Source organism: Mobula birostris, chromosome 8, assembly GCF_030028105.1.
Source record: "Mobula birostris isolate sMobBir1 chromosome 8, sMobBir1.hap1, whole genome shotgun sequence".
NCBI classification, from domain to species: Eukaryota; Metazoa; Chordata; class Chondrichthyes; order Myliobatiformes; family Myliobatidae; genus Mobula; species Mobula birostris.
The window spans coordinates 126,690,024-126,713,357 of record NC_092377.1 but is presented as its reverse complement, the minus strand read 5'-3'; the positions used below and the strand labels follow the sequence as shown (position 1 = coordinate 126,713,357).

General features: G+C 45.1%; 1 protein-coding gene across 3 annotated transcripts in view; it reads left to right on the top strand.

The window, feature by feature from the left end:
• Window positions 1–314: 314 nt before the first annotated feature.
• LOC140201672 (uncharacterized) overlaps window positions 315–23,334 on the top strand; it is a 60,583-nt gene continuing 37,563 nt past the window's right edge. For all 3 annotated transcript variants that reach the window (XM_072266153.1, XM_072266152.1, XM_072266151.1), the window contains exon 1: window positions 315–423. The gene's annotated coding sequence lies outside the window, so the exon portion shown is untranslated. The remainder of the gene's footprint in view (window positions 424–23,334) is intronic.

The following is a 23,334-nucleotide window of genomic DNA, read 5'->3' as shown; positions in this document are numbered from 1 at the left end:
TGTGCTGTAATGTTCTATGGTTGTATGGAATGCCCGTTCTGGGTCGGACACTTCCAGTGATTCAAGATGTAGGGTAGCTGGAGGGGTGGGTGGGGGACAATTGCTCTGTGTGAGAGACAGGCTCGTTCCCCAGTTAGGGTTAGGTATGGAGATGGGAGACGGAGACGGAGACAGAGACACCGACACAGACCCGACCCCAGTGAGGGTCCTCCTGTGACGAGTCCCGTCCGCCTGCGGAGCTGGGGTTTTGATCTTGCTCCGCCCGCTGTCCCATCTCGGAATTACAGCGGCCTCTCCCTCTGCTTGGAACAGGAACTGCGGAAAATGTCTCCCGGCCGAGGGAAGAAGCGGCTGGATCCAAACCCGTCCCCGGACATTAGCTGCGATCAAGCGGGACGAGTGCACAGTATCATCCCACTACAGGTACATGCCCCGGAATCGGAGGAGTTGGGTTTGTGGAAACATTCCGACAGAGGAAATCGGGAACCGTACGATCAGTGGCGAGCAGCGGGAGGTGGGCTTCGGTCAGGCCAGGCCGGTATTACGAGTGGACAGAATCAGGGGTAGAATCACCCTCAGGAAGGCGGGACCCAGGGGTGAATTACCCCGGAGCTGAGACAGTATGAGGCGCAGGGTTTTGCCTGTTGCCTGCGGATCAGAATCAGGTTTCTTTATAAAGGTGAAATGCAAAGGCTTAAGATCTCTAAAGAATAATGCAGAACAAGGCGTTGTTGACAGTTCGCGCGTCTCCTTCTCACCGCCCCTATGGGGTCTTTTCTTCACCCCCTCCATTGGGGAAGAGTCATTTGTCCGAAAAGAGGAACCAAAACTGCAAAACAAAACCAAAACAGGACTGTAACCGCGGCCTCACCAACGTCATATGTAAACAGCATTACAACCCCAACTCCTGTACTCAGCGCCCTGGCTAATGGAGAGCAGCGAGCCAAGCTCTTCCTTCCCCACCCTGTCTACGTGTGACTCCGCTTTCAGTGAACTCTACTCGTACTTGGAGGTCCCTCTATTCCATTGCACTCCCCAGGGACCCTACCATTCATTGTACAAGTTCAACCCTTGTCTGATCTCCCAAAACAGTACCCGTTTCACTATCGTCTGCAAAGTTCCCATCACTTGTGTCCTATTTCACATCCAAATCATTTATATGACTTAGAGACAGCAAAGGACCCAGCACTAACCCAATGGAATTCCACTGGACACAGGCCCCCAATTCCACAAGCAACCCTCGACCATCACACACTGCTTCCTACCACTGAGCTGTTCTAAATCCAGTTCACTGTCTCCTCCTAGATCCTGTAAGGCATAGGAGTGTGTTAGGCCTCTTGGCCCATCGTGTCTGCTCCACTGTTTCATCGTGGCTGATTTGTTATCCCTCTGAACCGATTCTCCCACCTTCTCTTGTAACCTTTGATGCCTGAACCAAGAAGGCATCAGCCTCTGCTTTAGGCATATGCAATGACTTGGCATCCACAGCCACCCATGGCAATGAATTCCACAGACTCTGGCTACAGAAATCCCTTCTCAGTTCTGTTTCAAATGGATGCCCTTCTCTTCTGAGGCTGTGCCCTCTTGTGTAGGCCTTTCAATATTCCTCCCCTCCCTCCTCCGTTCCTCTAAACTCCAGCAAGTCCAGGAACGTAACCATTCAATGCCCCTCATTCTTTAACCCATTAGTTTGCAAATTCATTATCGTGACCCTCTTCTGAACCTTTCCAATGGCAGCAAATCTTTTCTTTGATAAGAGGCCCAAAACTGCTCACAATACCCCAGTCTGACCAATGCCTCATAAATTCTCAGCATTACAGCCTTGCTGTTATATTCTAGTCCTCCCAAAAATGAATGCTAACATTGCATTTGCCTTCCAACACACAGAAGCAATCTTCAGAGAATCCTGCATGATCTCCTAAGCCCTTTGGCTCCTGATTTTTAAATTTTCTCCCTGTTTAGTAAATAGTCTACATCTTTATCCTTCTTCCAAAGTCCATGGAAATGCATCTCCATGCACTAAATTCCATCTGTCACTTCTTTGCCCATTCTCCCAATCTGTCCAAGTCCTTCTGCAGACTCCCTGCTGTTTGGAAGGTCGGGTTTCCAAAGTTTACAAACTAAAATTAATATCCTGATGAAGGATCCCGGGTGAAACCTTCAATGTTGACTGTTTATTCCCCTCCATTGATGTTGCCTGTCTTGTTGATTTGCCCAGCATTTTTGTCAGTGTTGCTCTGAAGAACTTGTGGGTTTAAAATTAACAAGAAATTGTATATAATAGCTGTTGTGTTTATTTTGTTTCAATGCGAGCATGCAAACTACACACAGCTGCCACTTTGCTCTTCCCCATTCTGATGTCTGGTCTAAACAACATCTCAAACTCTTGAGTCTTCTGAACTTTATGCATTCAGTTGCTGATACATGATTGGCTGATTCCTTATTTACAGTAACCAACAACTGTAGTTAACTTGTTGAATGCAAACTTACTATACTGTATTGCAGCTGGGAAAAGCTATTTTGGTGACATTTATACCTGAGGTGTGGCTGCTGTGACAATCTGGGAGACAACAATGATTAGCTTGACATCAGACTTTTGAATTTAATTACGTTATGGCTTTCTGGGTTTTGTAAATCTGGGGCTCTGTTCTCACTTTCTACCTGCTCCCATTCACTTGGTGACCTCATCTGCATCTTCTCCCCAAAGGCACCTTGTTTTTGCCCCATCAGAGATACCACCCCCCCTTGCCATTTAATAAGCACCTTGTGTCTGCTGCCTGTTTCCAGAGGATTGGTAACTGGCTTTCAATTGTCACATGTACCAAGACACAGATCACGAGTTCATCTTTTTGGGTCCGAGAGGTTTGGTGCTGGTGGGACAGGCGTTGTCCTTGATTCTAGTCGGATGAATTTCAAATGTTTGTATATTCTGCCTGACAGGAGGTGGGAGAGGAGAGAATGCCTAGGGTCGGATGGGTCCTGATTTCTGTTGAGTGGGATAAGGCTGACCCTCCCGTCCTCTACTGATAGTGAGATCTCACTGCGCGTAGACGCCCCACAACATTATTCCTGGGCCAACCTTCCCATAAGCCATGAAGTATGAAGACAAAGAACACCTGGCATATGGGACTACAAAGACTGCACTTAGCAATGAACCAAGTTGTGGTGCTGGTGGGAGCATTTACTTCCTCAGGAGGCAAAATGAATTACTCCGTTGACCCTTACCAATCTATTATTAAGACATCACTGAAAACATCCTGTACATACCTTTCACATTTGGTACGGCAGATGCTCTGTACAGGATCACATGAAACTGTAGTAATCTGTAGACACAGCTCGACATATCACAGAAACCATCCTCCCATCCATGGACTGATTATGCTGGCTGCTCGACAGCTGTACAGACAAATGACAGATCCCTCTATTCCCCACTCTGGTCTCTACCTCTTCACCTGATCTGCCTCTCACCTCACCCACATGCCTTTCTTCCCTTTCTCCCATGATCCATTCTCCATTCGCAACAGTTTCCCTCTTCCCCAGCCCCTTCCATTTCCCAAACACCGGCCTTCATCCCTCACCTCTGTCTAGTCCTCCTCTCCCGCTCCCCCCCCCGACCATTTAGTTCTTTCCTCTTCCCTTTCAGTCCTGTGAAAGTACCGAAACTTCAACTGTTTAATGATTTACAGATGACACCTGACTTGCTGACTTCCTTTGGCATTCTGTGAGAATTGCTCTGGGTTTCCAGTATCTGCTGAATCGCTTGTGTTAAAGATTCCAGCCACCCCAAACAGTCCCTTTCCATCCCCTCCCATAAGTCAGAGACACAGAAATCTGACAGACGTACCACCAGACTCAAAGACAGCTTCTGCCCTTCTCTTCTCAGACTGTTGTGTGGTTCCTCAGTGCAGTAGATTGTCTGGGTCTCATTATGATCCTGCACTTTATCGTTTACCTGCACTGCACTCTCACTGTTGCTGCTACACTTATTTCTGCTTCCTGTCATTATTTTACCTTGTTCTATTGTGTAGTGATCTGATCTGTATGAACAGTTTGCAAGACAAGCTTTTCACTATCTCGGTACACATGACACAATAAACCAATTCTGATTTCTAATATGATTAAGATCTTCAGGAAGTTCTTGGAAACCGATGTGATTGTGCAGAGAATGGAGGGATTTGGACCATGTGCATTCAGGAGGGATCCGTTCAGTTATGGGTTTCATTACTGGTTCAATCAATTTGAAGTATTTTGGGCCAAAGTGCCTATTCCTGTGCTGTACTGTTCTAAGTCTAGAAACCAGAGTCTCCGGCTAGTCAATAATTTGGATGATGGAATTGGTGATTTTGTGCCCTAGTTTGCCAGTGATATGAAGATGAAGATATCAATGATGTGCAGATAGAACTGAGGAAGCAGGGTGACTGCAGAAGACCTGCACTGATTCACAGAATGGGCAAAGAAATTACTATTTTCTAAATGGGGAGAGAATTCAAAAATCTGAGATGTGCTGACATTGGAGATGGATCATGATAATTATTCCTGTAAGTAAAGGCTTATCTTAGGAGGAGCATTTGACGGCTCTGGTCATGTACTCGATGGAATTTAGAAGAATGAGGGGGGATCTCATTGAGTTCTATCGAATGTTGAAAGGCCCAGATAGAGTGGATGTGGAGAGGATGGTTCCTGCAGTGAGGGAGTCTGGGACCAGAGGACACACCCTTAGCTGCTCATTTTTAAAGGAGGTCTGGAGGAATTTCTTTAGCCATGGCATGATGAGTCTGTGAAATTTATTGCCGCATGTGGCTGTAGACACCGGGGTGTATTTAAGGCGGAGGTTCATAGTTTATTGATGAGTCAGGGCATGAAAGGTTATGGGAAGAAGGCAAGTAAATGGAGTTGAGAGGGAAATGGATCAACCACCATCAAATGGCGGAGCAGACATGATGGACCAAATGGCCAAATTGGTTCCTCTGTCTTATGGTCTAAGTCGCTTTGCTCACCACACCCTCTTCTCATTACTGCTGTGAGGGAGGAGGTACCGGAGACTGAGGACACTCACTCATCGTGGACAGCACAGTAGCATAATGGGTAGCAGGTCACTATTACAGAGCCAGCGACCCAGGTTCGATTCCCACCACCGTCTGTAAGGAGATGTATGTTCTCCCCGTCACCGCATGGGATCCGACGGGTGCTCAGGTTTCTAGTTTCCTCCCACATTCCAAAAGGGACAGGTTTGTACGGAGTAACGCACAGTGCAGGTTTGTCCAATTGGAAGGGCCTGTCACTGTGCTTTATATCTAAATAAAAATTTAAACAATACTTTTTTAGTACAACTTCCAGTTTACCATCAGATTTCTGAATGGTCTATGAACCCATGGTCTACCTCACCATTTTGCTCCTTTTTCCTGGTTATATCCCTCTTTGTTGACTGTCCCTGATCTGTCCCTGTCAATCCAGTCCCGATAATACCTTATCATAACTTGTCCACCATTAATGTCAGACTCACTGGCCTATAATTTCCTGGATTATTCACAGAGTCTTCCTAAAACAGCAGAGCAACATTAGCTATTCTCCAATCACCGGCTACTTCACCTGCTCTAAATATCTCTGCTAGGGCCCCTGCAATTTTTGCACCTGCTTTTCAAAGGGACACCTTGTCAGACCCTGGGGATCTGTCCACCCTGACTTGCCTCAGGACAACAAACACCTCTTGCTCTGTAACGTGCACAGAATCCACCACCTCTCTCCCATCGACTCTGTCCATCTCCTGACTGAATTCATATGCAAAACGTCCAGTTAAGATCTCCCCTCTTTCTTTTGGCTCCAAGCCTTGATGAACATTCTGATCTTCCAGAGGGCAAATTTTCTGCCTTGCAATCATTTTGCTCCTTCACCTTGTTTGTTATTCCAAGCTCATGCCTTCTTTTAGCCCTCCTGATTTCTTTCTTTAGCGTTCTGCATTCCTCCAACTCAACTACCTCATTTGTTCCTATCTGCGATGCACCTCCTTTTCTTCCTTAACCAGGACAGCAATCTCTCTCAAAGCAAGGTTCCAGAAACCTGTTCACCTTGCCTTTTATTCTGACTAGCAAATACAAGCTTTGTCCTCTGAAAATTTCAGATTTGAAGGCCTCCCCCTTACCATGTTACCTTTGCCAGAAAATACCTTATCCGAATCCACACTTGCTAGATCTTTCTGATACTGTACATCTAAATCACCCTTTCTCCAATTTGGAATGTCAACCCCAGGACCAGACTTATCCTTTTCCATAAATACCTTGAAACTAATGGCATTGTGATCACTAGATGCAAAGTATTCCCCTACACAAACATGTGTTTCACTTCCCTGAGTTAAACTCCATCTGCAGTTCCTTGATTCAGTTCCCAGTCATCTGGAACCCACTATCACATGAGATAACACCCTTCATTGCCCATTACCTCACCATATTTGGTGATATGTGCAAACTTATTTGAATAGCATGAGGGTGTCTGTAGATTGGGTGTTTGTAAACCTGTGACGTATGGTCTCCTGTCTGTTCTCACTCCCTAACTGCTCCCAATCATTCGGTGAGCTTGTCAGCACCTTCTCCCCGTGGTTACCCCGGTTTTATCCCATCAGAGACATCCTCCATCCCCACTCCCCCCGGCAGTTCCACAAACAGAATTTACAATTTACCCACTTCTGCATTTTGATAATTGCTTTATTATTCTCACTTGTACTGAGGAACAGTGAGGAGCTTTAATTTGTGTGCTGTCCTGTCCTGAAAGATCATGTCTACATCAACTCATCAGAGCAGTGCAAATGGGAAACAGAATACATAATAGTGTCAGAGTTACAGAGAAAATCGGCTGCAGGTAAACAATCAGGGCCACAATGTGCTCATTGGAAGATCGGGAAGTCACAAGACTCGTACAAGAGCTCCCACAGATACTGCCTGACCTGCTGAATGTTTCCATTATTTCCGGATTACATTTCCAATCTCCATCCCCCACTCCCTCACTCTGAGCCGAACACTTCAATATAACAATAACATATTGCCATAACTACAAGATAACTACAATAAATATTTACAACACTGATCCCTCTCGCAGCAGGGAGGGATAGTTGGTGTTCACATCCCAGAAAGCAGACTTTGTCATTCCCACATCCAATCCTTTGAGAGATGTGTGGAAAGGCAGTAATGACTCCCATGAGATTGTGGATTGCGTGAAAATCCCATGCTTAGTATATGCAGTTGAATGCCTGGAAGCCAGGTTTTACATAACTGACCCAGGGACGCACATGCACCCAGGGGCCCAGAAGTTCCCCCATACATTGGACGCCTGGTAGACTAATGACCATCAATTCCAAACGGGAATTGGTTGACCTGGAATGTCACAGAACTACACAGGCCCTTCAGTTCCTCCTTGCACAGGAAAATTCAGCCCCTCCCACAAAATCTTTTAAGGAGGTAACTGTAAGGATTGACAACAACAGTGAGGTAGATGTTACCTACATACACTTTGGTTCGATCTTTGATAGGGAGAGCTGGTCCAGAGGCTCTTGAGGTCCAAGGTAAGCTGGTTAATTGGATCCAACATTAGCTGGTGATCAGAAGTTGATGGTAGAGTTGGGAGGTTGCAGTTCTGATTGATGTCTGTTATTCTGTGATGTATCAAAGGGTAACTCGTGTGATATGATAACAACTGAGCTGTGAATGTTGAAGACATAATTGGTCGGTTTGTGGCAAAGACAAGACGGTATTGTGGAGAGTGAGGAAGGTTGGCTCGGATACAGATCGGATGGAAAGTTGTACAGAGAGAGGTAGATGGAGTTTAATACAAAGGAGGACAAGGTGGTGTGTTCTGCCTTGATGGAATGGTAGAGTAGATTCAATGGGTTGAGTTCCTTATCCTGTCCCTATCTATTATGGTCTAAATGTAAGAGAGTAGAGTGTGTGTGTGCACGTGTGATTGAGCTGACTGGTCAATCTCCTTCCCTGTGATGTAGATGCTCCCTCACCAACCTTTTACCTTTACTCTCCCCTTGTTCACTGCCCGCCACTTCATGCATTCCTCCTGTTGTACTTCGAGAATCGCTGAAACTGGAAGGTGCTACACCACACTCTGATTTATTCTAAACCTGCAGCAGTGCACGAACGGCATTGGGACAACAACCTTCTGATTTCGAGACGGGACAGAATTGTCGATGGCAATCTGCCTGTTATACTTCTATTAATAGTGAAACAGTGAATACATGTCAATAATGAACACGGCATTCTTTAAGGAAAAAGTACATATTTATTGTTACAAATGAATCAATCATAAACTCTGCTCAAAATTACAATGGCACACGAGAGAGTTCGCTTTAGAAGATTATTCCCCATTTGGGCACGTGTGATGAAAAAATAATATTCACTCCAGGCTGAATACTTTAATTTAATAATGTATTGTCATAAATACAAGAATATTTTATAACCATAAATATTAAAATTAATATTCATAACACTGATCCCTCTCACACCAGGAGTAGCTTCTGTTCACATCCCAGAAAACTACCTTCATCATTCCCACAGATTTGGGAAAGAGGCAGGAGATCCAGGAGATCCCGGACTGTGTGCAAATCCCACCCCTGGGCTTGCAGAGCTGACACAGAGGTGTATGCTCACCCAGGGGTCAGCAGATTCCCTTACACATGGCCTATGTTTCCTCTAAGCTGTGCATGCACACGTTTTTCAACCAGCGCACAAAGGAAATTAATGTGCACACAAAAGTTTAGTTACCTAAAATAATGTAGTAATGAATAATTATACTTATTAAAAATAATCTTTTAGCTCACTGTTTCTGTTAACTAGTTAGTCGCTTTTTCAAATACCACAATGCACCTCACAAATTTACGTCACCTCACCTTTCCTGTTCCGGTTTGTACAGCTGCATCACGTTGGCAGCCATGTTTGGTGGACAGTGTTTATATCGTAAAGCTTACAAAGATCTGTTTCAAATCCTGCGGATAGCTTACTAAGTTCTTATTGACAAAAAATTATTTCACTATGTCGAATTCAAAAGAAGTGAAGTGTGTGAAGTGCAAAAGAACTGCAATTTTTTAAAAAGTTGAATGGCTTAATAGTAGAAATTGCTACACCGAAAGCTCATGAGGTCATGAACGTTCAGCTACGAGAAACAGAACCTGTTACAGGAGTGCTACGCGTGTTATGGTTGAGTACAGATGAGCGAGAGCAAAAACCATCCAACCCAGAGGAGATCAAAGTTCTTAAAGACAGAGGCAAAATTAACAAGATAAGAAAGCGGTATCTAGGGGACAATGTTTTGTGGAGTGACAAAGTTAGAGTTTTGCTAAGCGAACAACATGAAGAAAATGCCACAGTAGATACAAGTTCGCTGTTGACTTCTATAAATTGTCTTTGTGCTCATTTAGAAGACAGGTTTCCTGAAGGTGAAGTACAAGAATGGTCAGCTTTTGATTTCTCTGCAATTGCAGATTGTGACTTCACATTCAGCAATGAACAAGTTAATGCCTTATGTATAAAATATTGGGATTTACCAGCTGAAAATACTGTAATAGTTAGACAGTTTAATGACTTCAAATTTTCCATGCAAGAAAAAATTAAATCCAAACTGATTTCAAACTTTGCTCAAATGGTGACATTTGGACTTCAAAATGAACAGTTTTGCGACCTTGCACAGTTGGTACATGTTGGGGGAACCTTTCTTGCATCTAGCGCGGACTGTGGGCGAAGTTTTAGCTTAATGAATCAACTCAAAAAGCTGAGAAACCGTTTAGGGAATGTCATTTGGGTATGTTAATGAGAGTCAAAAGCTATCAATTGGATAGAATTTCCATCAGTCTTGATAGAATTTACAAAGAATGGGTAAATGCCAAAGACAGGAGAGAGAAAAAAATAACTGAGTGACTTAAATACGTATGTGATTTTGTTGTTATTCTGTGCCGTTTTATGTCAAATATTCAGTAAACCTACATAAACTGTGCCATGTGTGCATTCAGTGCACACATACTTTTGTCACAGGAAAAAAATTTGCACAACATAAGATTTTTGCACACACTGACTACTAAAAATTAGAGAGAAAATTGTACATGGCACATCCTGGGAGATGTGCTATTTACAAGGGACAACCATGGATCCGACTGGCTTTTGGCTGGGAAAGTCACGGAATTTTCGAGATACAGGCACTTCAGCTCATCTTTGTAGCTCATCCTGTCAATCTAATTTGCCTGAGTTTTTTTAAGGTGGTAAAAGGATTGATAAGGGCAGTGAGGTAGATGTTATCTACATACACTTTAGTAAGATCTTTGATATGGAGGACTGGTCTGGAAGGCACTTGAAGTCCAAGATGAGCCAGATAATTGGATCCAACATTGGCTGGTGATCAGAGATCAAAAGTAGTGGAGGGAAGATACATTTCTGACTGATGTCTGACCTGTGGTTTACCACAGGGTACCAAATGTGTGAGTTGTAAAGGTTGCAGGGATAATTGGCAGGTTTGCAGTTAAGGCAAGCTGGTGGTGTTGTGGAAGGCGAGGAAGTTTTTCAAGAATTCACCTTAATTGTACAAGAGAATTACCAGGCTGAAAGGTGTCTTTCATGATGCTGGCAACAGGAGCAGTGTTTCCAAATGGAAATGTTAACTCCATGTCTCCCCCCACAGATGTGTCTGACCAGCTGAGTGTTTCCATCATTTCCAGATTACATTTCCAATCTCCATCCCCCACTCCCTCACTCTGGGCTGAACACTTCAATATAACAATATGTTGTCATAAATGCAAGATAACTAAAATTAATATTTACCACACTGATCCCTCTTACAGCAGGGATGGATAGTTGGTGTTCACATCCTAGAAAGCAGACGTCATCATTCCCAGAGGTGTGGGAAAGGCAGGAATTAGTCGCATGAGATTTTGAACTGTGTGAAATGCCTGTGCTTGGTATACACAGTCCAATGCCAGGATTTACATAGATGACCCAGGGATGCACGTACACCCAGGGGTCCAGCATTTCTCCCCCACCCCCCATACAATTGGACACCTGGGAGACAACCAATCGTCAATTCTAACCCGGAATAGGTTGGCCTGGAATGTCACAGAAATATACAGCACAAATACAGGCCTTTCAGCTCATCCTTGCACAGGGGAATTCCTCCCCTCCACAAGTTTTTTTAAAGAGGTAACTGTAAGAATTGACAAGGTTGGCTTGGATTCAGATCGGGTGGAAAGTTGGGCAGAGAGAGGCAGATGGAGTTTGATACAACTGAGGACAAGGTGATGTATTCCGGCAAGTCAAATTCAGGAAGAGCATCCACAATAAATGATGGGGCACTGGAGGTGTGGAACAGAGAGTCCGTGGGATACAATTACAGAGACCCCTGGGATCAAGGTATGCAATGTAAAAGTTAGGATGTTATGTTAGAACTTGACAAGATACTGGTCAGACTGCACTTCAATCACTGTGTTTTCAGCTGACTGCAATACAGGAAGGCTGGGCTCGCATTGGAGGGAGAGCCGAGGAGATACACTGTGATGTTGTCAGGATCGGGTGGTGGGGGCTTTAGTCACGTGGAAGGATTGGATGGGTTGAAGCAGATTCCTCTGGAGTGTCGGAGGCTGAGGGGAGACCTGATGGACATGATGCTTGAGGTACCAACATTGCTGATAGTGGGATCTCCCTGTGCATTGGCACCCTCTGCATCTCCATCCGGGCCAACAATCTTGGACACATTTTATGATGTTGTCTCCTGGAGCTACAACAGAGGGGAAGGTCACTGAGATTCTGTTCACTGAGCGACAGAGATGGGTCATGGAGACGGTGAGCGAGGTGGGGCACCGGAGGGACGGTGAGCGAGGATGCTGCAGTTGAGAGAACTGAACACTAGGCTACCCCAGGAAGCAACAAGGTTACTTACCACAGAACGACAACCAGGACCACCAGCACGCTGACTCCCACCACCCCTGTAGAATGGAAATGTCACAATTACACTGGTTTGACCAGAAACATACTGGAATGATATGGGAAACTCTGATACCCATCCTCCTCCCCACTCCCATGGCTGCATCACCATCCACACCCATCCCGGCTGTACATCCATCCATCCCATAGTCCCACTTACTCCCCATCTTCACTGCCTTTTGTATCTCTCCATCCCCTTTCTAAATCACAAGTACAGGGTTCTGTAAACATGGTGTCACCAGTAGACAGGATGATGAAGAAGGTGTTTGGCACACTGGCTTCCATCAGTCAAGTCACTGAGTATAGAAGCTGGAACATTATGTTGCAGTTGTACAAGACGTTGGTGAGGCTGCATTTGGAATATTGTGTTGGTCAATGTGTTTCTAGTTACTTTGAATGAAAGGTGCCATTTGGGGGTCAGTCCAGAAGTTCACAATAACTCCTGAGAAGTGTTTGATGTTCCTGGGAGTTCTGAATGATGAAGGAAGGGGGTCTCATTGAAGCCTCCTGGATACAGAAAGTCCTGGATAGAGTGGACACAAGGAGGACATTTCCATCAGAATCCGAGGAAACAGCAACAGGATAAAGGACACACACAAAATGCTGGAGAAGCTCAGCAGGCCCGGCAACATTTACGGAAAAGAGTAAACAGTCAACGTTTCAGGCCGAGATCCTCCATCCTGAATGACATACTCTTTTCCATTGGTGGTGTCTGGCCTGCCGAGTTCCTCCAACATTTTGTGTGCACTGCTTGGATATCCAGCATCTGCAGCTTTTCTCTTGTTTGTGATGGGATAAAGGGAAGTTACTTTGGAATTATGATGAGGAATTTCACCATTCCGAAAGTGTTAAATCTGTGGAAATTCACCTGCAATTGCTATCTTCTCATGTGCACTCGTAATTCTGTCCTGCACCTGTCTTCCGTCTGTCTCAGTGGACACTGGCGTCTGAGATGTTATCTGTGGTGGGACAGACAACTGGTCTACTTGTGTCCTCTGGGTAGGATCCTCAACACCTGCAAAACACAGCAGGTACACCTCAGGGCCGAGCTGCTGTCCCTCGATCCGCGCTTCTCCGAGGTCGGATGAGTCCTGTGGGGAGGAGCGGTGAGCTCGGTGCAAAGGGAGCAAGGGGTGAGCCTGTCCCACAGAGCTGGTCTGTCCCAGGACTCAGTGTCACAATCACACACCATAGAAACATGCCCTTTGGGGACAAACCAACAGAGCCAGTCCCATTGACTTGTATTCATTCTGAAACCTTTCCCATCATGTACCTTTCTGAGTGACTTTTAAACGTTGTTATTGTAACCGGCAACAAACACTTCTGGCTGCTCATTCCAGGTATGGACCTTCTTCTGGGTGAAGATGCTGCTTAAAACTCTGCATAACCTTGGGAGAAAGGCTATGTGTATTCACCCCATCCATGTCCCTCATCATGATAGATAGATTATCATCAATCACCTTATCGTTTACCTACACTGCACTTTCTCTGTTGCCGTTACACGTTTTTCTGCTTCCTGTCATTATTTAACCTTGTTCTATTGTGTAGTGATCTGATCTGTATGAACAGTTTGCAAGACAAGCTTTTCACTATCTCGGTACACATGACACAATAAACCAATTCTGATTTCTAATATGATTAAGGCGTGAAGGAACCTTTTAGAAGCCGATGTGACTGGGCAGGGATATGGACCATCGGGCAGAGACCAGAGCCACGTGGCCATCGGGCAGGCAGAAGAGAGTTATTTAGTTTTGAGTTAATTACTGGTTTAATCGATTTGACCAAGTACTTTGGGCCAAAGTGCCTGTTCGTGTGTTGTACTGTTCTAAATCTAGAAACCGGAATCTCGCTCTAATGGCACGGAGAGAATAAACATCGGAATGGTGGCAGTCTGGAGTATCAGACCCTCATACTACTCCCTCTCCCATCAGCACTTACCTGATGTGTTGCTGGAGATCTCACAGTAGACGGTGCCAGGGATAACCCGGGTGTAGTTCAGGGTGACTCTGTCAGCTTCCACCCTGGCCTGGCTGGCAATCTGACAGTGGAGTTTGTTGCCTTTTCCCCTGGTACAGTTATCTTGGAACTGTCGGAGGTTGTGAAGCCACAGGATCTGGGACCAGGATATTGTGCAGGGACAGCTGAGGGAGATGGTGTTTGGAGTGAACTGACAGAAGCCGTGATCACCTGTCAGGAGAGGAGTATCATGGTCAGTGGGTTCAGAGGGAGATCATCCTCCCCTTCATAGAGTGGTTCCCTATACACTGCCCCATCACAGCCCCAGGGTCAGACAAACAATGAATCTCTCCCTCTCCCTACAGACCCATAATACCATACTGGAACCAGATACAGGGTGAAACTCCCTCTGCAATGTCCCATTGCCCACTCCATGGGTCTGATGAAATGCAGTTCCCTGCACACTGTCCTATCACAGGGATCAGACACAGATTGATTCTCTCTCTATGCTATGTTGTACTTACGAGCAGCCGTTACAACCATGAACAGCCACACACAGACTGCGATGGACCTGAGGAGAAAGATAGGTTGAAGTGAGGAGTGAACTCCACAGAATCTGATCCCACCTCAGATAGTCATGAACAGCTGAAACTGTCCAACTGTCTGCTCTTAAATGTTCCTTTGGGTTAGTATTCATTGGAAAACCATGGCTGAATTGGGGTCAGTCAGCCTGCTGTTGTGTGGGGTAAGTCGTGTGATTCTTTTGACTTGATTGAATTTTTTGATGAGGTGACGAGGGTGATTGATGAAGGTCGAGCTATGGATGTTGTCTACAAGGTCTTTGACAACATCCCCGATGGGAAGCTCATCCAGATTAAGATACGTGGATCCACAGTGAGTTGGCTGTGAATCAGAAGTTGGCCGTTTGGATTTAGAAGACAGGATAGTGATTGATCAGGTGTCAAAGACTTCCAGTTGGAATACTGGAGCTGTTCTGCAAGGTTTCTGTACTGCGATTTCTGCTGGATGTATGGGTCAATGTGTTCGCAGATGATGGTCGATGAAGTCCAGTCCTGGCAAGTTGAGGTGTTGGAGTTTGAGAGATCAAATGTAACGGGACAGTGCACGATTAAAGGCCAGACCATTAACATTATTGGTGTACAGAGGGATCTAGAATGTGGCTGCACTGTTTGATGGGGTTGTTTGTGGAGCGTTTGAGAGTGAGGGGACATCTTATGTCATTACCAGAGGCATGGACAGCCGCCATCTTTTCCTTGGGATTGTAATGGCTAACACTAGGAGGAATGCAGCTATAAAGTTGGTTGAAAGAGGATGTGCGAGGCAAGCTTTCATTCATGGTGAATTCCTGGAATGTGCCAGTGGTATTTGATATGACGAGTGTTTAAAAGGCTCTTAGATATATCCATGAACAGGGATATGGACCAATTGACCAGAAACTCTGGATCCTATTGATCTCTGGTGCTGGAACAGAGGCTGTTGAGGTAGAGCTGGCAAATATCACATGTGGGGCACTTTGTAGACAAGATAACGCTGGCCTTCCGGGGACACGGCTCTCTCCTCCTCCCCTCCTACTAGGGGAACATGCTCGGAGGCAGGGGTAGGTCTGGCAACCACATACCCAATAAGTACTGTTCAGCAGACAGGGAGAACTGAGATTGATCAATTCCATACGTACAGCTTTACTGCTCCCCAGGTACGGGTATTTACCCTTCATGTTACCTGATCAAACCCTGCGTTCCAGTAACAGGCATTTGAAACCCTTTGAATTGCTGAGGAACCTTCAGTGAATAGAATCAAGTCTTTGGCAGAGTAATAACTAACAGGATGCCGTCAGTCTCCTGTTCTTGAATTAAGACTGTTATCATCTGTTTCTCATTGACAATTCAGTGCAGCTGTATCAGATACTTAATGGAGGACAGAACACATTGTCAACTTTTGGCTGTTCTTTAAGAATCAGAGGTTCATCCTTCAGCAGATGAATGAGCAATAGTTGATCAATCTGCCACTAGCATGTCAATAAATTAATTAGCAATAGTTTCATCTGACATAGTTGACAATCTTTTTGTTTCATCACTGTCATTCTCACGTGAGCTGCTAGGGGCTCCTGTAGAATCCATATCGTGTCCATTCCATACTTCCTCGGTGTCGCTGTTCCCGAAGTCTTGTAATTCTCATGTGGCCTGTTTACACAACTATGTTATTAATAAAAACGCTGGAGACGGGAATTAAGTTTCATGGTTCTTTACTGGTAAAGTCCGAACTTGACACACACAACAGATCAATACTCCTCTAATAGCGCATGCAACAACACATTAATAAAACATAAAGTAGTCACTTATTATAATGTAAGCTCTACGGTACACTCCTCCCCTTTTATTTTAAATGTTTTTTTAAAAATCTGGGGCACTATGCTAAACAAATATGTTTACCCTTAACATATAAATGCCTACCATTTGTTTACAAATTATAACAAAGTAACAATAATATCAAATTATAACAAGCTTTTTTTTTTACTTTTTACTTTTGGTCTAAGACTCATTTATAGCTCAAGTCTCTGGTGAGGCCTTCTCTGCCTCTCCGGGTAACGTCTGTCCTGAAACGTTTGCTTTGGGGAGTGAGTCTCCACTGATACATCAGCACTGCTGACAGGCTTATCTGTAGATGAGGCTGATGTGGTCACATGAGGAGTGCTTGCTTCTATGTCAGGGGATTCTGGATGAGGTGTTGTGTTTTTCACCTGAGCATCCAGGATTTGGTCCACACGACGTCTCCATACGTTCTCTCCCACCTCCACTGTATACATCAGTGGCCTGTCTATGGCGGAAATAGTACCCGGCTGCCACTTTTCAGTCGAGTAATCACGTGCAAGAACGGACTGTCCCTCACTGAAGCTCCATGTTGACTTAGCGTTCAAGTGTTTGAACTGTCTGTTCTCCACATCATGCCGTACATCTGGTTTGAGAAGATCTATGCGGGATCTCAGGTTCCTGTTCAGAAACATCATCGCTGGAGTCTGATTAGTGGTTGCATGATAGGCAAGGAGGAAGTTGTGTATCTTGTGTTGCAGTGATTGATTTTCGCTGTCCCTTGCCTTGAGGGCTTTCTTGAATGTCTGCACAAATCTTTCTGCCAAGCCATTTGTGGATGGATGGTAAGGAGCCGATGTAAAGTTCTTGATTCCATTGTTCTTCACAAAACTTTGGAATTCTTCAGAGACAAATTGTCATCCATTGTCTGTGCAGATTTGTTCTGGTATGCCATTCCTGGCGAACATGGCCCTCAGAACTGTAATGGTATTTTCCGATGTGATTGTCTTCATTTAACCACATATTACTGTTCGCCGACACACTGACAACTGTTCCTTCCTTGCTGAGAAGGCTGGAAACAGTGTTTCCATGTGCTGGCCATCCCTTTACCGTGATGTCATACACTTTTGACAACATACGGTCATTGCGTGTTTCTCTTTCAATGAGGCTGTTTGTTCACCTATTGTGTGAAAGACCTCTGCTGAATCCATTTGTGTAGTTATTGCAGAAGTCAGTAGTGGTAAACGTGACAAGCCATCTGCGTTACCATGTTGCTTGGTCCCCTTGTGTTCAATCATCACTGTCATCACTGTGTCATCACTGGAACGCCTTTTCTTGGGTTGAAGATTGACACGAGAGGCTGATGGTCAGTCAACAGGGTAAACTTTTGACCATACAGGTAGTGATGGAATATCTTGAATCCCCAAATGAGGCTTAGGGCCTCTCTGTCAATCTGTGCGTAGTTGCGTTCAGCTGAAGTTAGCATTCTCGAGGCAAAGGCTATTGGTCTTTCTGAGCCATCTGGAAACTTGTGCGATAACACAGCTCCTATCCCATGGGGTGAGGCATCACAAGCCAGTCGGATTGGTAAAGAGGGGTCAAATTGTGCGAGCACCCCTTCTGAAGTTATGAGTGTTTTAGTTTCTTCAAACGCTCTCTCACAGCTCTCAGTCCACTTCCATCGTGTCCCTGTCTGTAATAGTACATTTAGTGGGTGTGGGACTGTGGATAGGTTAGGCAAGAACTTGTGGTAACAGTTCACTGGACCAAGATATGCTCTCAGCTGCGACACATTTTCAGGTGGTGGTGCCTAAGCACCGCTTCTATCTTGTCTTGAGACATATGTAGGCCATCCTTGTTGATCACATGCCCACAGTATGAGATTTCCTTCTGAAAAACTCACATTTCTGTTGATTAGCTCTGAGCCCATATTCTCATGACCTGGTGAGCACTTGTTCAAGTTTAGAAATATATTTGTCGTCATCTTTGCTGGTGACAATGATGTCATCTAGGTAACACTGGGCCCTGGAATCCCCTGCAGAACCTGGTCCATTGCCCTTTGCCAGATTGCAGGAGCTGATGCTATCCCAAACAGCAACTTATTGTACTGATAAAGTCCTTTGTGTGCATTTATTTCAGCCATTTCTTAGATGCTTCATCAATTTTCGTATGGAGATAAGCCTGGGCCAAATTGATTTTTGTGAAATGTTCCCTTCCTGAGAGAGAAGCAAAGATGTCCTCAATACAAGGTAGAGGATACTGTACTGTGCGGAGAACTGGATTAACAGTCACTTTAAAGTTTCCATATATGCCCACACTGCTTGGTTTTCCTGGTTTTGTGCTGGAGGTTTTCTTCATCACTGGAACAATAGGCATGGCCCATTCACTCTAACTCACCTTTGGCAGGACCCCAGTCTGCTCCAGATTTTTCAGCTCTGCCTGTACTGTGGATGGATTGCAGATGGCACTGGTCTGACTTTGTGAAATTTTGGACATGCATTTTCCTCAATCTCAGTCTTTGCCTTCATGCCCTGAAGTGTTCCTGTTCCTTTCATGAAAACTTCCTCAGAGTCAGCAAGAATTTGTGACAGTCTCTCAGATGTAGCCTTGCTGCCCTCCTTTGCTGACACATCTAGTGCCTTGATGGTGTGCCAATCCAACTGGATTTTCCTGAGCCATTCACGTCCCAGCAATGGTTGTCCTCCATTTTTCAGTACATAGAGGTTCGGCTGCTGTGTTTTGTCTCTGTAGGTCACTGTCACTTTAATTTTACCTTTGGGACACACTCCCTGTCCTGTGTAAGTCTTTAGCAGTAGTTTCGTTTGTTGCAGAGGTATGTGAGAGGCAGTCATTTGTAGTCGTATGCAAAGATCACTGTTAAAGCTGAGCCTGTGTCCAACTCCATTTTCAGTCTCGTGCCTGCCACTTGTGGAGTGATCCATATTACTCTTCGATCATCTGTCTCTTTCACACTGTGAAGTTGCAGACAAGACAATTCACTTTTGTCTGAGTCATTTTCATCAGAACTGCTTTCCTTCATTTTGTGTACTGTTGTGTTTCCCTTTCTGGGGTTTCTTGTTTCCCTGTACTTTGTTCTTTTTCTGCTGTTTACTAGCTTTGCATACTCTGCCAATGTGGCCCTGTTTGCCACAGTTTCTGCATTCTTTGTCTTTAAACTAGCAGTCCTCTGGGTCATGTGACATGCTCCCACAGCGGTTACATTGCTTCCCTTCATTTCTGTTCAGTGACATTTTACTTGCAGCATATTCCAGAGATTTTTGTTGTATCTTTGAAGCACCCCGTGCTGCACATTTCCAGTGATATTGCAATTTCTAGCGCATTCTCTAATGTAAGGTCTTTTTCACACAGAAGGTTCTTCTGTGTGGTTTCACAGTGCAGGCCACACACTAACCTGTCCCTCAATGTGTCCGATAGACCAGCTCCAAACTGTTAATGTTCTGATAATTTGCACAACTCAGCACAATATTCAGAAATGCTTTAATTTTTGCTCTGATTCCGTTTGTGAAATTTAAATCTTTCAACAATATTTACCAGTGGTTTGGGGTTTGAATGCTGTTTTGAGAGTGTCTACTATTTGCTTGAACGTTTTGTCAGCTGGCTTCTCAGGGATTGACAAGCTCCGTAGCAGCCCCTATGTTTTTGCTCCCATAACACTGAGTAAGACGCTGGCTTTCTTTTCATCATTAACACCGTTAGCATCACAATATAACTCCACTTTTTCAATGTAAGTTACCCAGTTTTCAATGCCACTATCAAATACTGTAATGACTCCAATCATCGCCATCTTTGTTATGATAATTTAGCCCGTTTTTCCTTGTTTTCTTTACACGTTTCAGGGACACGTCATTGCACGTTTCACTTGACTCACGTGTCCTTTTTGCTAGCGCAATGAGCGCACTCCGTCTAGATGTGTGTGTCACTCCTTTCCATCTCCCTTCTCTCTCTTTTCTGAGTGTCATTATTGTGACGGGGTCCTGAATTACCCCTTTGAACTGTGCTCGATTACCCCTATTAACTGTGCTTTTGAAAAGAGAGAGAGAGATATTTAACATCGATATCTTGTTTTGAAGAGAGAGAGACAAAGACTGACTGTTGGACTGTCACTTTAAGGCACGAGAAAGAACTCGTTAACTTTTGGATTTCTGCTAAAGTGGAGATAGCACCGAGCAGCTCGTAAGTTGCTATGGTGACCGAGGGCGTTATTAAATGGACAATTGATGTTATGATTTTCGGCAGGTTATTGATACTTCTTCAAGGACTTTTGCCTGCTTGCATTTTCTTCACAGAGAGAGGAAGGAGGAGTTATTTGAGTGACAGTTGATGCTCAGCACGGGAAGATAAAATAGGAGGTCAGATGATAGACCTCAGACACATGATCGGGACACTGAATGAGCATTGTTGTGCCCGAAGAAAAAGTGGGTTTTGGAGAATCGATCAGGCAGATTGATCCATTGCTCTTGCAGTGGAAAAGAAAAGGGTTGACTGGTGGGGAGTTGTCCATGTGTCCACCCTCGCCTGGGGGATAGCTCCACCACAGAAAACCGGTCCCCTTTGTTAAAGTCACAGTCGGTGACTTTTAAAGGACTTTGAAGGACAACGAGAAGATTGACTGCATCAGCTCACCTGAAGACTCAAATCTCTCTCTCTCTCTCTCTCTCTCCCCATCACTACTCAACGAAATACCACAAACTGAACTGAACTGAACTTTACTCATCATCGTAAGAGCATATCTTTTTACCCCTAGACTTAAAGAAGCTTGGTTTTTCATACATATATTTCCACACTTACAGATATACTTGCATATTATATATTATTCTATATAATCATTGCTAACCTGTTTGATTTATTTACATTTATATTACTGTATTGCATAGTTACTAATAAATATTATTAGTTAATAGCAATACTGGACTCCAAAGTGTTTTCCATCTCTGCTGGTTCTTTATTCCCGTCACGGGGTACGTGACATTATCAACTAAAACACGGCGTTCTGATAAGATGTAGGTTCATAATTCTCATCACCAATTTGTTGTGTATGTGGCCTGTTTACATAACTATGTTATTAATGAAAACGCTGGAAACGGGAACTAAGTTTCATGGTTCTTTACTGTTAGAGTCCGAACTTGACACACACACACACACACACATAGCAATACGCGCCTTAAGCCCAATTTATACTTCAGCATCAAATGTATGCCGTAGGATGATGTGCACCTCGCAATCACGCGTCCTGGCGACACAGACCGCAACAATTGATATTGGTCCGCTTCGTAGCATCGCATTTCCTCCTATGCATTTCCGGTTGCTTTTCTCCATCAAGTCTGTACCCTGACGCGAAATAAATGGTTGGAGACAACGAACCAAATCATCAACTCTACCTGCCGACATCCGATAATATTTGAAATGCATTTCCTTGCCCTCACGAAGAAACTCACAGTGGCATAGAAACCCCACAGCCAACTAGCGCTTTGGCGGTGAATGATTATACTTCTGCGTTAACTCGACGCGGTAACCTACGCAAGTGACCTACCATACCTATCATACCGTGCCTGCCATGACACTGAACTCTTCTTCCGTCGCCTACATCTCCGAGCCTACTTCTTTGGCAAGGATTCCCCTCCCGCTATAGATGACCCCTTCTCCTGTCTTCAACCCTCCTCCTCCTCCTGGACACCCCGCCCGGGCCTTCTACCTGCACTCGATCTCTTCATCTCCAACTGGCGCTGAGACATCGACCGTCTCAACTTCACCACTCTTCTCTCCTGTTCCAACCTCACTCCCTCTGAACACACTGCCCTCCACTCTCTCTGCACTAATCCCACCCTCACCATCAAACCTGCTGACAAAGGTGGTGCCGTAGTAGTCTGGCGGACGGACCTCTACCGCACTGAGGCAAAACGGCAGCTCTCTGACACCTCTTCTTACTTACCCCTGGAACAGGACCCCACCAGAAAACATCAAACTAATGTCTCCCGTACCATCACCGCCCTTATCAACTCAGGAGACCTTCCATCCTCAGCCACTAAACTCATAATTCCCGCACCCCATACTGCTCGGTTTTGCCTCCTCCCCAAGATCCACAAGCCTGACTGTCCCGGTAGACCCATAGTTTCTGCCTGCTCCTGTCCCACCGAACTTGTATCTGCCTACCTGGACTCCATTTTGTCACCCATAGTTCAGTCCCTCCCCACCTACATCCAGGAAACATCCCATGCCCTCCATCTCTTCAATAACTTCCAATTCCCTGGTCCCAACCACTACATTTTTACTATGGATGTCCAATCCTTATACACCTCCATTCCCCATCAAGAAGGCCTCAAAACCCTCCGCTACTTCCTGGATAATAGACCTCACCAGTTCCCCACCACCACTACCCTCCTTCGGTTGGCAGAACTGGTTCTCACACTTAATAACTTCTCTTTTGGCTCTTCCCACTTTCTTCAGACTAAGGGTGTAGCTATGGGAACTCACATGGGACCCAGCTACGCCTGCCTCTTCGTTGGTTATGTGGAACAGTCTGTACTCCAGACCTATTCTGGTACTGCTCCCCAACTTTTCCTTCGGTACATTGACGACTACATTGGTGCTGCTTCCTGCACCCATGCTGAGCTCGTCAATTTCACCGACTTTACTTCTAACCTCCACCTAGCCCTCAAATTCACTTGGTCTATCTCGGACACTTCTCTCCCCTTTCTCAATGTCTCGGTCTCCATCTCTGGAGACAGACTGTCCACTGACATCTTCTACAAGCCTACTGACTCTCATAACTACCTCAACTATACCTCTTCCCACCCCACCACATGCAAAAATGTCATTCCCTATTCCCAGTTCCTCTGTCTCCGCCGCATCTGCTCCAAGGATGAGGCTTTCCATTCCAGGACATCTCAAATGTCGTCTTTCTTTAAGGATCGTGGTTTCCCTTCTACCATCATCAATGATGCCCTCACTTGCATCTCCTCCATTTCCCGCACTTCGGCCCTCACCCCATCCTCCCGCAACCACAACAGGGTCAGTGTTCCCCTTGTCCTTACATACCACTCCACCAGCCTCCGGATCCAGCACATTATCCTCTG